The following is a 12,500-nucleotide window of genomic DNA, read 5'->3' as shown; positions in this document are numbered from 1 at the left end:
TCACACAAAGGACTTCTGTTATCTGTTGTTGTCTTCAGACTCTAGGTCAGAGAAAGGTATAAAAAGAGAGAGAGAGAGAGAGATTGAGTGTGTGTGTGGAGGAGAGGGTGATTTTGTGTGTGCGAGAGAGAGAGAGAGAGAGAGAGAGAGAGAGAGAGAGAGAGAGAGAGAGAGTGAGTGAGAGAGAGAGAATAGAGAGAGAGAGAGAAAAGAGAGAGAGAAAGAGGGAGAGGACAGACACACCGACAATTAGACAGAGACAAACAATCAGCCTCTTGCCATATTCCGGCTCCACAGCTATACTTATAGGGTGTGCATATAGTTCATATTACCCATAAGGAGCAACATCCTGATCAACGATGATCAACCACTTAATTATAATTACCTTGTCTGCTTCACCTAATATTCTGTAAGTTGTATCATATACATAATAAATAGAATATTTCTTAACATAAACTTCCCTTTTAAAATACTAGGTTCACTGGACATCCCGCTAACATTACCTTAACACGAACTAAACAAGATTCATTAATCAATTTATTTATTCACTTATTTATTAATTATTTGGAAGAGATGAATCCACGAAATTGCTGCAGTGCAACACCACATCTATCCGTATGCAAGGACTAGAACAGAACAAAGTGACAGTTAATGAGAGGGTGTTAATTGAGTAACAGAAGGATAGATCTGATTAAATGCGTGAATGCTATCAATTAGAGTAGTTATTATGTACAGCAAGGGCCATGGTTTCCCTACCTTGGATAGCGGTTCTGCTGTTGTTATGAATATGTTGTGATGTGAATTAGATAGTTCAAAAGCTTAGCAGTTTCTCTTTATTTATATAGATATTGACTTCTGAGTTAATGTCTGTGTGAGTGTGAGTGCTTGCTCCGAATTCAAGGCAGAAAAATCTACTTCGAAAAAGCTTTTAATGTTTATCAGTCCGTTTGTCTGCATGCTTATAGGTCTGTGTACTCGTCATTTCACCAGTCTTTCTACAACTTTCTCTCTCTCTCTCTCTCTCTATATATATATATATATATATATATATACATGTATATGTGTTTATATATATATATATATATATATATATATGTATATATATATATATATATATATACATGTATATATATACTTATGTGTGTGTGTGTGTGTGTGTGTGTGTGTGTGTGTGTGTGTGTGTGTGTGTGTGTGTGTGTGTGTGTGCGTGTGTGCGTCCGTGTGTGTGCGCGCGCATATATACATCCTCGCACGCTCAATCATCTACATTAGTAATAATAGCAATAATGATATAATGCAACAAAGTAAATAAAAGAGATCGGACAACAATGGTGAACATTGCAAGAATATCCTAACTGTAACATTTTATTTTTCATTATTTTAACAGCAACAATAACAGCGCTGTAATATTTGATATACTTGCCTTGACTGGCCCGGGTCTCCTTTTTCCTGTTAAGTGATATGATATACGAAAGAATTTTTAATATTAATGGTTATTTTTATTATTATTTCACGATCACTGTTACTCTGCCAGTTTTCTTTTGCAACGAAGAGTTATATTTTTTTAAAGAAGACAGGCAGAGACAGACCAGATCGTGGAACATGCGTCATATCCCTGTGAACTGGAGCTAACCTCCTTGTCAATAAGCTAGTAACTTCAAAGTCCATATAAGTACTTATGTGGACTTTGTGTAGCTTCATTGGCCTGAACAAGCTAATACAATCTGCATTAACTGTTAGTGACTGCAGATGTAACTCTGTGTTGGTAGTTGTTTGTTTTCCTATCAAATTAATGGCTTGATCCTCAGACCGTGCAAGTCATCATGCAGATGACTTGCAAGATATTTTGTTTACATGTCTGAAGTATGCCAAAAATAGGTTATAGGCGTACTTTGGATTTTGATCGCTATGAGGAAATGATACTGATGTTAGTAGGAAAGACTTTGTCATGCTTTACTCAATTTCTTCGTAAGCAACATCTAAGTTTTACCAAACTCGATGTGCATATTGCGTAATTTGCAGTATATTTTGCTGCTCATCCATTGCTATAACAAGAAGTGGAGAATAGCGAACTTATCTGCATTATTGTAAATTATACATAGCTGCTTACTTGCATACATAAATGTATACATACACATATATGTATGTGTGTGCATGCTATGAATACATGTTTGATAGGCTATATCAATTTGGGTAACGAGCCAAAAGTAAGATTCCAACGAAGCTATCTATTTGTGGGATAAATTGTGCAACACATTTATAATTTCAGAAAGGTAGTGGCAATCCAACAACTGAATCAAAATGAAGGAGATAACCTCTGAAAAGGTAAGTAAATCTGATCACAAGAGGCATATCGACTCCGCCATTCGTGATTGATAAAGTTCAGTAAAAAATATTTGTGGATGATTTAGAAAGATCATATTTCATAAAATAAACAGTAACGAGGTAAAAGTAGTATTCAATGCAGTTAAATAGACCCGTCAAACCTGAGGCTAGGATGGTAATAAACACGAAGATCACACATGCACAATCCTGAAGTTCTAGAAATATCTCACAACTCGCAAACGTATAATATTTACAAATACCCCGTATATATGTGTGCGAATATAGCCATTTGTTGATGACCAATATATCTATTTCCCGTTTCATAGTATTTAGTTTCCGTAAGGTATTCTATCCATTGGTATCTCTACTTTTGTAACATTGCGTCATCCATTTTTTTTTTTTTTTTTTTTTTTATTAATCTTTATTTTGATTCGAAAATGACGGGCCTTGACCGGGATTTGAACCCGGGACCTCTCGCACCCAAAGCGAGAATCATACCCCTAGACCATCAGGCCGGTTTTTAACTGAAGAGAAAGTCGGTCTAGCTCAGGCGCACCCGCTCCGACTGCCAGTCATCATAGCTCCGCTCTCTCCTGCTATCGCCAAGGCCTAAAGAGCATTGTAGGATCAGTACTTGTCATTACATTACCGCCGTCATTATTGTTATTATTATTGTTATCATCATTATTATCATTATCATCATCATTATCATTATCTTTATTATCCTTATGTTTTTTACCATCATCTTATAATTGCCATTAATATTATAATTATTCTTATAATTAATATTATTAATAATATCATTATTATTATCATTATCATCATCATCATCATCATCATCATCATCATCATCATCATCATCATCATCATCATCATTATTGTTATTATTATTATTATTATTATTATTACTGTGATTATCATCAGCATCGTTGCTATTGTTATTACTTTTATTGTTATCATTATCATTATTGTCAATGTTATGTAGAAATATTTTTCTTATTATCATTATCATTATCACTATTATCTATTGTTACCATCACTATTGATGATAGAATTTTCCTTATTATTATTATAAAGATCTTTTTTTATATTTTTCATCTTGTTTTATCTGAACATCTGTTTATTATTTTAATTTCTTTTCAATTTAGACTTTATTGTGATAATCCGCATATCAGAGAGGATGCAACAAAATATCATCGATGGTCGAACAAGGAATGCATACTGTATGATATAAAATTTTAATTCATTACGAACACTAAAAAATGTATCGAGTGAATTCACAATTACTGAGACGCACGAAAGAACAAGACGGGAACACACATGCACACGCACGCACACGCGCGTGCACATCGTTAAGTATATCTAAGTCTACTGCAAAATCAAGTCTACCTAAGTCTACTGCAAAATAAAAATTGTAGGCTTTTCGCAAAGCAACCCCAATCGCGCACCTTATTCGCAAAAAAAAAAAGAAAAAAAAAGAAAGAAAGGGCAAATTTACATCACATAGTTTTAACGGGATGGATGTGTTTTGTACAAGAATATTACTTTCTCAGCAACTAGCCTAACAGCAGCAAGGGAAGAAACTATACCTTGAACCGATTGTCTTAGACTTTGAAATCAGTACAATGTTTAATGGTTAATAGCAAAAATAGATGTGCTGTTCTCGTGAAGAAATGATCTTTCTCCAGCATCCTGTTTTCTCTGAGCTGATACTATTAATGGACTGATTACGTTAAACTTGTAATTATCAACCTGGGGGTTATATGTTAATTTTCGTAACGAAGGGCTGACAAAAAGTCAAAGAAATTTGGGGAAAAAACGAGCCACCTGACGGTAATGGATATAATATGCAGTGATTATGTATAAAATATATACGTAACTTATATTTCAGGAATTATACAACTTGCTTTAAAATAAACTCAGTTGCCCTGCATGGAATACAGAAATAATCATTAAACTATATCTCAAAATAACCTAAAGATATAGCTACATGCGTCGCAGGCCTCGCACTGTTTCTTCGTAAACAGCAACTAGGGTTTACTTAAGCCGATGTGTTTGTTACTTATATTGCAGTATAATCAGTTGAGCAGTTACTGTTACAAGTGTAGACTAGTGAACTTGAGTTGCATTACTGTGTAATGTACATACATGTATACATATATACATAAACACATACATACATTTATACAAATATTCATACAAATATATACATAACTACATCAATCATAATTCATACATACATACATTTATAATATATACATAAATATTCATATATATGTATATATTAATATATAGACGTATGTCAATTATCTTTGTGTGTGTGTGTGTGTGTGTGTGTGTGTGTGTGTGTGTGTGTGTGTGTGTGTGTGTGTGTGTGTGTGTGTGTGTGTGTGAATAGGGGTAACATGTTTGATGTTTCATATCGATTTTGGTAACGAGCCCAAAACAAAAGTTGAGAACCACTTAGGTAGAGTAAGAGATTTCAATGCATACTATTGGTAGGATAAAACGTGAAGCACATTGATACTTTTAGACGAGTGACAATTATATCTTATGAGAAGATAAGTGAATCGAATTCATCAGAAAAGGAATATAGAATCAACTATAAGTAATTGATAAAGTTATGAAAAACGTGTGTGTATGGATGACTAAGAAAGAAAATGCCTTATTTAAAGGTTAGTTATTAGGAAAAAGTAGTTTTCATTGTTGATATGAATGAAATCATTAGTCAGGAGTAATAAATTTAGATTCGTTAACCCCGAGAGTATGGTGTAAGAAACATGAAGATCACACTTGCACAATCCTTGATTTTTAGTTATATTGCACATCTCACATAAAGCATTAACATACACACGTATATGTGCAAATATAACCAGTTGCCGATAACCAATATATCTAAGATTATTTCCCATTTCACATCGAGGCTTCATCACAGGAAGGAAGGTGCTCTTGCTTATTATTTTTTACATTTATAAAGTCGGTATATTTGTAGCTCACTGTTGCACGATCCGGCTGTCAATAACCAAAGCTCCGCTCTTTCTTGCTATCGCTAAGGCTTAAACAGCGTTGTGGAAGCAGTTTCTCATTTCATTATCACAGATATTGTTGTTGTTTTGTGCATATTATCATTATTATGAATATTATCATTATAATCATTTTTACTGTTATCACTATTATAATCATCATTATTATCATTATTACTTATACTTTTGTCAGTAGCAGTAAAAGTATTATTGTTATTATTATTATTACTACTGTCATCATTACTGGTATTGTTCCTGTTATCACTACTGATAACATTTTCATTGTTGTTATCGTGATCTTGTGTTATGAAACCACAGGTGCTGAGATGCACGAAAAAAACAAGAGGGGAACACTCATTCGCACGTGCACGCACACATATACACTCACACACACTTTAAGTCTATTAAGTCTACTGCAGATTCAAAACCATTAACGTGACGCTAATTGAGTGATTGATTATCTAAAATAATCTGTCGCGTCAACAGCAAAAACTTTTTGGCTTGTTATCTAAATTGACATGGCCCATCAAGCATGATAACCCTCTTCACAAAATGAATTCATGATTATCAACACCCATACGTATATACGTGCGTGTATGTATGCATGCATTTGTGTATGTTAATATGCATGTATGTATGCATTTATATATGTTAATATGTTTGTATGCATACATGCATGTATACATGTTAGCATGTAAGTATAATACACAATAATACAGTTTACTCATGGTCACTATTCTCCACTTCGAGTTAGGATCCGTGACTCTAAAAAGGTTAAGAACTGCTAGATTATATTCTCTGATATATATAATATATATGATATATATATATATACATATATATATATGTATATACATGTATATTGTACAGCATTATTGTATACTATATACAATATAATGCTGTCAAATGTATCAGTTTCCCAAGTTTATCAAGTCTTTTTCTGCCACCCCTCCGTTATCCACCAAAACTGCATATTACCTCCAGGTTTAGACTATTTGTACATTCCTAGTATCAGCTCAGAGGAGATGGGATGGTGGAGGAAGATCTTCACTCCTGCATGAGGCTGTGCTAAGGACAAAGTCGTAAAAATATATCAGGTTTATTGCCTTCTCGGTGCATCCAAGCCATCTATTCAGAAAACACATTTATCCTACTGAAACTGTAAAATGTAATTTTTCCCTTTTATTTTGCGAAGGAAAGTGTTGGAGTATCATTGCGAAATGCCGACACTTGTTTAAAGTGTTACTCTGGTAGTTTGGAATTTGCAATGGATTTAAGAGAACTACTATGCGTGCGTGTTCCCGTCCTGTTCTTTCGCGTTTGTGAGTAATTGTGGTTTCTGACTATACATTCTCCTAGTGTTCGTAATTCATTAAAACGTATATTGCATACACCATATAGTCAGGGGCATTTTAAAGGGGCATTGGAGACAATTCCCCCAGGCTCCTAATAGAAATAATAATGATAATAAAAATAATAACAATAATGATAATAGTAATCATAACGACAATAAATACATGAACAGTAATAATGATGACTGGTAGTCGGATTGTGCATGAGTGACCCAGAGATACAGCGACTTTCTATTCAGTGCAATGAAGCCGGCCTGATGGTCTAGGGGTATGATTCTCGCTTTGGGTGCGAGAGGTCCCGGGTTCAAATCCCGGTCAGGCCCGTAATTTTCCAGTGAAAATTATTATTATTTAAAACATGTATAACGTAATGTCACAAAAGTAAAGCTAAATAACAAAAAACACCTTCCGTACTAAACCAAGCGAAGGCCTAAATGCTGTGAAATGGGAAGCGATCTTAAAAATATTAATCAACAATTGGTTATATTACCACATATAACTATATATAAAGTGTACATTAAGGTGATATATGTACCTGATTTTGGGAAACATTTCTAGAAATTCAGGATTGTGATGATTTGATATTGGTGTCTTTTATCATACTCTTCGGGTTAGCGAATCGAGCTTAAACTATTACTCCTGACTAAGTATTTTATTCTTATTGACACAAAACTACTTTCACAACATTACTGAAAACTAACCCCTTTATAAAATATTATTTTTATCACCCACAAATACACATATATATATATATATATATATATATATATATATATATATATATGTTTATTAATCTTAACTTTATCAATTACTAATTGTTGAGTCTATATTCCTTTTCTGATTAATTCGATTTACTTCTTATATTCTCTTAGGTTATATTATTTGCTTCAATGTAGTTGTTTAATTGTTACTCTACCTATCCAGAACTAATAACGTGCTCCACATTTTATCTCATGAAAAGGACACTTTGTTGAAATCTCTTACTCTACAAGTTAACTAAATCGATATGGTCGGGGTTTCTAAGCGAAATGCCTAGGTTTATAGTGTCAATTTATAAACCCAGTTGAGTCACAAGGAAATTAATGATCAATTAAAACTATTAATGAAAGTAATCTAAAGATATATGTCGCAGGCCGTGGGTGAATCACACGACAGCAACCATGAGACAGACGCGCTCAGTGCCTGCTTAGTCAGCTCACTTAACAGCCTGACTCTGCCTCACTGTTTCCTCGTAAACAACCGCTAAATTTGCCTAAGGCGTATTGTGCATTATATTAAGCTGCTCAGCTTCTGTTACAAGCAAAGATGTAAAAGGTGAACTTGAGACAATTGTATTACTATTTTACATGTATTACATGTATAATACATGTACACATTCATACACGTATAACACATACATATATGCATACATATACACATACATACACAGATGCATATACATCACACACACATACGCACACATATGCACACACACACACACACACACACACACACACACACACACACACACACACACACACACACACACACACACACACACACACACACACACACACATATATATATATATATATGTATATATATATATATGTATATATATATATATATATATTACATACATATAGATATACATATAAATATACATATGTATGTTCATTTATATATACAAGTATGTGCATGATTACCAATATATTTTTTTGTGAATAGGGTTAAAATGCTTGATGTGTGATATCGATTTAGGTAACTTGTAAGGTAAGAGATTTCAATGAACAGTTCTTTTAATGAGATAAACTGTGTAGCACGTTGATAGCTCTAGGGAGATAGAGTAACAATTAAACAACTGAATTGAAACAAAGAATATAACCTAAGATAATATAAGAAGTAAATCGAATTGATCAGAAAAGGAATATACACTCAATGAGTAGTAACTTATAGAACTGAGAAATATATATATATATATATATATATATATATATATATATATTGTGAATGATTATGGAGTACTTCATGAAGGGGTTAGCTTTCAGTAATATGGTAAAAGCAGTTTTGTGATAATAAGAATCAAATATTTAGGAGTAATAGTTTATAAGAGTATAAGAAACAGCAAGATCAAATCTGCACAATCATGATATTTTTCTGAAATGTTTCACAACTTACATACGTATATCATCTACATATGCATTTTATATGTATTTATGCGTGCGAATATAACCAGTTGTTGATTAATTTATTACAGGTAATTTCCCGTTTCATAGTATTAAGGTTTCCGCATAACTTAGTACGGAATTTTCGGTATCAATTTTTATTTTGAATGGAAAATGACGAGCCTGACCGGGATTTGAACCCGGGACCTCTCGCACCCAAAGCGAGAATCATACCCCTAGACCATCAGGCCGGTTTCAAAGAATTGGAAAGTCGGTCTGTCTCTAGCTCACTCATGCACGTTCCGGCTGCCAGTCATCAGCTCTGCTCTTTCCTGCTATCGCTGTTTGCCATTTCATTATCATCATTATTGTCGTTCATATATTTATCGTTATAATTACTGTCATTATCTTTATTGTTATTATTTCTGTTATTATTATTTTTTTTTTTGTATTAGGGGCCCATGGCAATTGCCTCCTATGCCCCTTTATGAATCTGTCCCTGACCATATGGCGTATGCAATATATTCTTTAATGAATTACGAACACTAGGTGAATGAATAGACATAAACCACAAGAGAAGAGCACACGCATACAGTAGGTCTCTTAAATCCACTGCAAATTCTAAACAAGTGTAAGCATTTCGCAAAGAAACCCTGACACTTTACATTTTACATTTTACTTTTTTAGCGTGTCTGGTTTAATACTATCACTTTCTCAACAACGGGCTTGAAAGCACCAAGAAGACCGTAAACTACAACCTGATATAATTTTACGACTTTCTCCTTAGCACAGTCTCATGCAGGAGTGAAAATCTTCCTTCACCATCCTATTTTCCTGAGCTGATGCTAGGAATTTACAGATAGTTTCAATATGTGCGTGATAAGCAGTTTTGGTGGATAACGGAGGGTGAAGGAAAAAAAAAGCTTAGAAACTTGTGAAACAGAAACACTTGACGGCAGGATGTTGTATACAGTATACAATGACAGTGTAATATATATATATATATATATATATATATATATATATATATATATACATATATATGTATATATATCATATAGATATATATATATCATATAGATATATATATATATATATATATATATATGCAACACATTACATATTTCAGAAAATATAAATCAGTGGTTCTTAACCTTTTTAGAGTTTCGGACCCCTTTAAGAACCTCATGAAAGCTATGGACCCCCTTCCCCAGAAATATTCTCAAAAACACAAGTTTGCATGGACTGTGTATAATATATTTTCTTAATGAGCTTTGATTGTCTCATACATAGATTTGATACACAAAGTATTATTAAACTTTAAAGTAAAATATATATATTTATATATATATATATATATATATATATATATATATAGATGTTTATATGTATATATATATGTATATATATATATATATATTATTTGATCATCATTGATCCCAGTTTAAGCCAACTTGCATCAGATTGTAAGTTAACTGTGAGGAAAAAATAATTTAGACGATCAATCAAGGTAATCTAAAGACGTAGCTACGTATGTAGCAAGCCGTGGGCATTTACCACGTATGACACAGTCAGTCACTCAGCAACTCTGAGGCTGACGCGCACAGTGCCTGCCTAGTCATCTCACTCAACTGCCTGAACTTGCCTCGCACTATGGCTTCGAAACAGCAGCTAAGGTTTACCCAAGTCGATGTGTATATTGCGTATTGTGTAGCATATTTTAAACTTGAGCAAACTGTATTGTGTGTTATACATACATGCTTACATGTATACATACATGTATACATACATATAGACACACATTCATATTAACATACATAAATGCATACATACTAACATACATAAATGCATACATACATAATAACATCCATAAATGCATACATACATATTAACGTACATAAATGCATACATACACACATACACTTACATGTGGGTGTTCAAGATTATGAATACATTTTATGAATGTGGTTATCATACTTAATCGGTCATATCAATTTAGGTAACAAGAGAGTAAGAGATTGCAATGAAGCTTCATAATGGGGGGGGGGGATAATAATATATGTATAATCTTATAGAATGACAATCAATCAAAGCAAAGCAAAGGATATAACCTTAGGAAGAAGTAAATCTAATCAGAGGAGGCATATAGACTAATATCAATTATCATTAATAATTGATATTTCTGAGTAAATATATATGTGAATGGTTAAGAAAGAAAATATTATGTGAATAGGTTAGCATTCAGCAATAGGTAAAAGCTGTAATCAGTGTTCATAAGTATGAGATAATTAGTCAGATGTAATATATTTAGGTAGATTCATTAACCTAAAGAGTGTGAGGACAAAACAAACATCAAGATCACGCCAGCACAAGGTCACATATCATTTGCATATACATTTCGTAAATTATCATCATTATTTTGTGTGAATATAACCAGTTGCTGATGACCAATATATCAAACGTTATTTCCCGTTTCACCGTATTTAGCCTTCCGTATCGTTCAGTACACAACATGTTCTTCTCCAATTTTTCACTTTTATAACCTTAAGCCGTAAAATTTCCCGGACATATTTTAGTTTTGGTTCGAAAATGACGGGCCTGACCGGGATTTGAACCCGGGACCTCTCGCACCCAAAGCGAGAATCATACCCCTAGACCATCAGGCCGGTTTCTAGTCTAGAGTAGAAAGTTTGTTAAGTTCCTCACGCTGCTGTTCATCATAGCTCCGCTCGCATCTGTTACGGATACGATAGAACGATCTTGGTGGAATTTTTATTTATTGTTATAGTATTGTAATCCTTAAATACTTATTGTTTATATTATTATTACTGTTATTATTATTAACATCAGCAGTGTTATTATCATCATCGTCACCATCAATATTATTATTGTTGCTATCATTTTTATTATTAGTATTAGTTTTATCTTTATCATTTTATTATTATTATTTTTGTTGATATGCTTACCATTAGCAGTAGCAGTGTTATCATTATTATAATTACCATCATTATTACGGTCATTATTATTATTATCATTATTATCATTATTATTATTATTGTTATTATTATTATTATTATCATTATTATTATCATTATTATCACTATTATTATTATTATTATTATTATTATTATTATTGCATTCTTATTATCATTGTTGTTATTACTATTATTCTTGTTGTTGCTGTTGTTTTCATTATTTTGTACCTTTATTATAACCAACAATCATTACTATTAATCGTAGTAGTGTCATTACAAATATCACTATCATAATTACTATAAGTATAATTTTCAACATTATTATTATTACTATTATTACTATTGTTATTATCATTATTATTATCATTATCAGTATTATAAGTATTATGTTTTATTATTAGTAGTAGTAGTAGTATTACTCTTACTATAACCATACCTCTTATTATCATTGTTATTATTATCATTATTATTATCATTATCAATATTGTTATTATTGCTATCATTATCATAGTTAACATTATCAATAATATCATCATTATCATTATCATAATCATCATCATCATTATAATCCTTTTTGTCAAGGTCTTCATTTTTATTACCATTAATTAATCTAATTGTTATAAATGTTATTGTTTTTTTCATTATCATTATCATACATAACATATTCACATTTTGGTTTAT

General features: G+C 32.3%; 4 non-coding genes across 4 annotated transcripts; 1 reads left to right on the top strand and 3 right to left on the bottom strand.

Annotated features, from left to right (window-relative positions):
- Nucleotides 1–2,767: 2,767 nt before the first annotated feature.
- On the bottom strand, nt 2,768–2,840 carry Trnap-ugg. The gene has a single exon. It is a non-coding gene; the product is annotated as a tRNA-Pro (tRNA).
- Nucleotides 2,841–6,951: 4,111 nt separating this feature from the next.
- Nucleotides 6,952–7,023, top strand: Trnap-ugg. The gene has a single exon. It is a non-coding gene; the product is annotated as a tRNA-Pro (tRNA).
- A 2,000-nt stretch (nt 7,024–9,023) lies between these two features.
- Nucleotides 9,024–9,095, bottom strand: Trnap-ugg. The gene has a single exon. It is a non-coding gene; the product is annotated as a tRNA-Pro (tRNA).
- Nucleotides 9,096–11,438: 2,343 nt separating this feature from the next.
- Trnap-ugg lies at nt 11,439–11,510 on the bottom strand. The gene has a single exon. It is a non-coding gene; the product is annotated as a tRNA-Pro (tRNA).
- Nucleotides 11,511–12,500: the final 990 nt, after the last annotated feature.

The sequence above is a fragment of the Penaeus chinensis genome, chromosome 2 (genome assembly GCF_019202785.1).
Source record: "Penaeus chinensis breed Huanghai No. 1 chromosome 2, ASM1920278v2, whole genome shotgun sequence".
Taxonomy (NCBI): domain Eukaryota; kingdom Metazoa; phylum Arthropoda; class Malacostraca; order Decapoda; family Penaeidae; genus Penaeus; species Penaeus chinensis.
Note: the sequence above shows the minus strand (reverse complement) of the source record. Positions and strands in the feature narration are given on the sequence as shown.